This window comes from Amblyomma maculatum, chromosome 4 (genome assembly GCF_055883805.1).
Source record: "Amblyomma maculatum isolate TAMU_Amacu chromosome 4, ASM5588380v1, whole genome shotgun sequence".
NCBI lineage: Eukaryota > Metazoa > Arthropoda > Arachnida > Ixodida > Ixodidae > Amblyomma > Amblyomma maculatum.
This window is the reverse complement of record NC_139347.1, coordinates 36,266,369-36,271,702: the sequence shown is the minus strand read 5'-3', so window position 1 is coordinate 36,271,702 and position 5,334 is coordinate 36,266,369. Positions and strand designations below refer to the sequence as shown.

Here is a 5,334-nt window from a genome sequence, read left to right as displayed (position 1 = left end):
TTCGTAACAATTCATCCTCTGTGCACATATGCGCGGCGACAAGTCGGGGCACAGATATAGCACGCATTCCCGCAGTGGAGTTATCGAGGCATAGTACGGATTAGGCGGCATATTTGCTTATTTTATCTCACAGATGAGTACTTTCGAAAATGTTCTAAGTGACGGCGCATCATCGCAGGCTACATGGTTCACCGAGAGCTAACACCCACTTTTGCCTTCCTTTGCATTATGTGATCACCGTCGTGGAACAAGGAACCGGTTCTCGTCGAGCTTTCTGCAAGCTTTCGTCTAGTGGGCAAGACTGCAAAGCGCCGAGGCATACGAAATGGAAGCTACGTCCGATCTGTCAGGAAACACACTCTCACTTCCTTTTTCCTCCTCACCGCGTCTCCTCACTGGTGCGACCCCAATCGTGGTCGACGGGGAAGTCGGTCGTTCCTGCTCAGCCGTGGCTCACACGCTTTCTCGGAGCTAGCTCCCCCGCATACGGGCTCACTTCGCGGTACGGAGCAGAAAAGAAGCACCAGCACCGGCGACATCCGTCGCAGACATGGAGTCGAGCGGCGCGACATCGTCTTTCACCGAGGCATGGCGTTACCTGATGTCCAAGAGGGACCCCAGGACCAAGGACATGCTCTTCATCGGTGACCTCCGCTTCATTGTCGTCGTGCTAGGGCTGTATCTATACATCGTGTACCACGGAGGGCCCCGGTTCATGCGAAACCGGCAGCCGTACAACCTGAAGCCGGCCATCATGGCGTACAACTTCGCGATGGTGGTGCTGAACGTGTTCTTCATGCTCAAGTTCTTCCAGCATTCTTTCTGGTACGGCGGCTACAGCGTCTTCTGTCAAGGAATGACACACTCGACGGACGAGCACTCGCTCATGCTGCTTCATTACTCATGGTGGTACCTATTTGTGAGGATCGGTGACTTCCTGGACACATTCTTTTTCTTACTTCGAAAGAAGTTCTCTCACCTTTCAGCTCTGCACGTGTCGCATCACGCCCTTGTTGTCTGGAGCGGCTGGCTCTGGCTGGCCTTCGGAGGTGACGGTCAAGTGCTGCTGGGTATGTGCGTCAACGCTGGTATGCACGTCATTATGTACTCCTACTACTTTCTGGCCTGTCTGGGACCAGCTGTGCAGCCGTATCTTTGGTGGAAGAAGTACTTGACCACGATGCAGATCACGCAGTTTGTCGTGCTGCTAATTCATATCTGCATTCCGCTCGTCTACGACTGCGGCTACCCGCGCATCATGATTGGTTTGGCTTTCGCACAGGGACTGTTGGGTTTGGTGCTGTTTATAAATTTCTACGTCCACGAGTACATCAAGAGAAAAGGGCTCAAGAACGCTGCTAAAGCTGTCGATGATGCTGCAGGCCAGACTCAGACGAGTGCACGGTCTGCTGGTGACAGGCCGAAGAAGGCGTGAAAAGTTTGGATAAGCATTCAGTCGAGGATATTAAGTAGCACAATAGCTTAGTGTCACAACTTCGTGAGTACAGCGTCGTCGACGCCTTTGCATATTTGTAGTCAATACAGCCATTTCAGGCCAGAATACCGTCAGAGCTTCTTTTCCTAATTATTTTGCTCTTTTTTTCTAATCGCCATTTCCCCTATATAACAGCTGAAATCCTCTAGACCACGGATTTCATTAACTGGGAAAAAATTAGTCTGGATAAATATTCTGTGAAATTCGGAAAAGACTCCTCGGGCTCTGGTTAATGTCAGAAATAAAACCGCTCGACAACCTTCTGACAGCTATCCCTTGCTTTATAACAAGTTACCTAGGCAGGTTTCGTCTGCTAATCTCGCACTGAATTGTGATAAGAGGCGAGGCTACAGCACAATGTTAGTTTCAATGTGTGAATTATTGTTATGTTTTTGTTTGTCCGTAGTCTATGCCTTGTTGTAATAAAACGGGTCATAAAAATGAGTTTCTCCTGCCCTGATTTTATGTTGTCAATTTTTCCTCCGGGTTTCGGAGGCATTTATGATTTTGGGGCATTATGCGCTCGCCAATACAGGAACGCAAATTTAAAGGTTGAATTTCAGTGAACAATTAAGCCTTTAGAAGAAAGCTATCTAGTTTTCTAGAAAGGCAATAGCAAAACAAAAGGAAGGCAGAATGGCTGGATAGCTTATATATTCTAAAATATATAAAGAAAACATACGTACAAAGGCAGAGTAGGGGATGTCTTTTTTTTTTTTTTTTTTGCACTTTAGGTGGTAAGTGCACTATTCGAAAAGGTCAGTTCGCTTAGCATACAGTGTCATTTGCGTACCGGTCAAAGTTCCAGTACGGAAGCTATTGTTTATTAATTCAGAGTTTATATTTCTATGATATGGAACAAATGGTGTCTGCGATGAAATATACCACGCCCGCTTACAACTGAGACCCTTAGTTGTAATTTTTCTAGCATGTTTACAATTTTCTTTCGAATTGTGTTTCATGCAGAGCAGAGTTGGGGTGGACATTGAGTAGAAGTGGTGCAGGTAACAGAGGGGTAAATAAGTAGTTGGAATAGGCTGGTATTCGAACATTTGTGCCATTAGTGCATTTAAATCACTCTTTTGCGACTTGTTCGGTGGTAACCAACGCATCCCAGTCACTTTCGTTTCAAATTCCTATTGTCAGCGTAGAGCAATATTCTTGCCAGCTTCGTTTATTATGCAATTCCGCTAGCTCAACTCAGCCGGTCTTGATAAGCGAGGTTTGAGCTGGGACTTGGTGTGCTTGCCACGTTTTATTAAGGGCTCTCTGATGACTGTTTTGATGATTGGGTTCCTCTCAGGGTCTGCAAAGATCCTGGATTCTCCTAGCTCCGGTTTGTCGTTTATTGCCGACGAATTATTGGCCATTGCTGATGACAGTACTTTGCGATGTCAATTTTCTTCTCAGTGTTTTGTGTGCTGCATTATGCAAAATAACACAGATGCAAAAGTTGCAGTGGCATTTGTCATCTAGACGTACACAAGTCTTTTTGTTTGTGTATGTATGTGGGTGTTGACAGCCTATTATAGGGGAGGTTTGCCAGCAAGCTGTTCTGTCAGGACGACTGCAAGATTACCCTTCGTGGTACTTGGTACAGCGACTCTGCTCCTTTCACGTTTTTGTAGGTTTGCAGAAGGTTCCGCGTCACGGTGCTGCTAACGTTAGACTGACTAGTACGAGCCTATGGGCTATGATGTTATGGGGCGCCTACCTGGTGTTAGTGGATATTTGTCTAAATCACGAAGCCAGTTTATTCGCTTTTGGTTGCAGCGATATTTTCGAATTTGCACGCTTCTTTGTTGACGTTACTATTTTCAATTCCTGTTCTTCAATAGCTCCAGTTGTATAATGAGGTGAGCAGCGTATCGTCATGGTGAAAGATTACATCTTTGCCCCATCCGTGTCCTCCAAGAGGTACGTTTCGTTTTCTTTTCGGATATCATCATGCACACAATTAGAAAATGAAGGGCATCTGCACGACAAAGACTGGTGATTCTATTTCAGTGTAATGTGTTGCACATGTATGAAATACCGTGTCATCATTGGTGTGGCAGCCTATTTTCTCTCGGAATTTCTAGGCAACGTTACCATAACTACATGGTAACCGAAATTAGGCTTTGCCAATGTGTTCTCAAAAAGTCCAAAAGTAGTGCAAAAAGACTTTTTTTTTTTTTTTTTTTTTTAACGCGACGGTGTTAAAAGTCCCATAAGCATAAATTCGGACGTCGGCGCTTGAAGGTGGTAAGTGGCACTGCTGCGCACTGACTGGACTCCTGCCAAACGTTACGTCTCGCAGGAGCTGTCAACTCGGTCCTCTGTTTTCATATGGGAGGCTGATATCTGAATCAGCCTTCCAGGATCATTTCAATTCTGAGCAGGACCCGTTACCCCTAGGTTACGCAGATAAGGTTATGTGGCTTGTTTAAAGGGGGTTTTTATGCTGGGATAGCCTGCGCTATTTCGTCGTACTTTTAAAGGTGGAGCTTAAGTTTCTTCATAATTTTAAATTGATCATGCGGCCATGTCGACACAAACTGTAGAAAACTATATTCATAAACTGAGTGGTTGAAGAAATTTAATTAAAATTATTTTGTTCACTTCCAGTTAGCGTCCATTTTTGTATCGAAAACATTTAAACTTTGAAAAACAAAGTGCCTTATTTCATACAAGTTTAGGAATGCGTGCTTGTTCTGAGAAATGCGCGGCTAAAATCTCAACCCGAAACGTCTTACTACGTGTGCGAGACCGCGGCACTCCGGAAGAAGCTCTTGACTGGTGTGAAACAGCAGTTGCGTATGTTGCTAGGCCTGGCAACAAAATGGAGACAGAGGCGACGGTGGTAATTTTGCGTTCTTAGCCAGCTGTGTGGTAATGATGCTCCCGGTCTCCCGGGAAGCCTAAGTGACGCCTGCAGTATTATTTCCAACTCTGCAAGCAGTTGATTAAAGAAGCATTGTCGCCCCACGCCGCCTGCAGAGAGATTCTTCGCTTTCGCTGGTCAGGGACGTGTGGTTATCACCGTCATCTGCAACTCCACATTACTGTCAGGCGGAGTGTCATATGGCAAGTGTTGCGTCACATCAAGTAAGGTTTTGTGACGAGATGCCACAGTCTTTTGTTTGTAATTAAAAGCATTTTGTTGAAATTCCCGACATGCTTAGCTCAGGCACACGAGCGTTACTAACATTCTACTGAATAAAATACGGTCTTCGAAGCCTTTGACTCTATATGCTTGCAATATAAACATGCAGCCTGACCACGAAGAATATACCGGCCGCGGCGGCTCGTTTCGACGGAGGTGAAAAGCAAGGCGCCCGTGTGCTGTGTGTTGTCAGTGCACGATGAAGAACCCCAGCTGGTCGAAATTGTTTCGCAGCCCTCTACTGCGGCGTCTCTCATAGACTGAGTAGCTTTAGGACGTTAGACCCCATAAAACCAAACCAAACACTGAATAAACAATTATTAATAAATTTAGTTAATTGCCCCTTTTTATAAGTTTTCGCACAATTTCTTTTCGCCTAGCCGCACAACCTATTTTTTAAAAATACTTTTCTATACCGCCCGCAATCTTGAAAAAAAAAAAGTATAACATTTAATTTATCGCATCTTGTATGGCTGGATGGATGGAATATAGGAGCGTCCCCTTTGAAATGGGGTGGTAGCAGTAGCTATCATGCTCATTTTTCTCCCTACGTCCTAATTATTGTTTTAGATTGCTTAACTATACCATCATTCTACTTATTGAATTTTTGTTTCTACATTACTAACATTATGTCACTTTTCTGCTTTTAAGCCACCAACCTTCCAGTCGTTTTTTGCTAGCTTCCACCGCTGGT

The 5,334-nt window shown here is 44.9% G+C and overlaps 1 pseudogene; it reads left to right on the top strand.

Moving 5' to 3' along the window:
- The first annotated feature begins 550 nt into the window (after positions 1 to 550).
- Positions 551 to 1,468, top strand: LOC146190703 (very long chain fatty acid elongase 7 pseudogene; annotated as a pseudogene).
- The last annotated feature ends 3,866 nt before the right edge of the window (positions 1,469 to 5,334 follow it).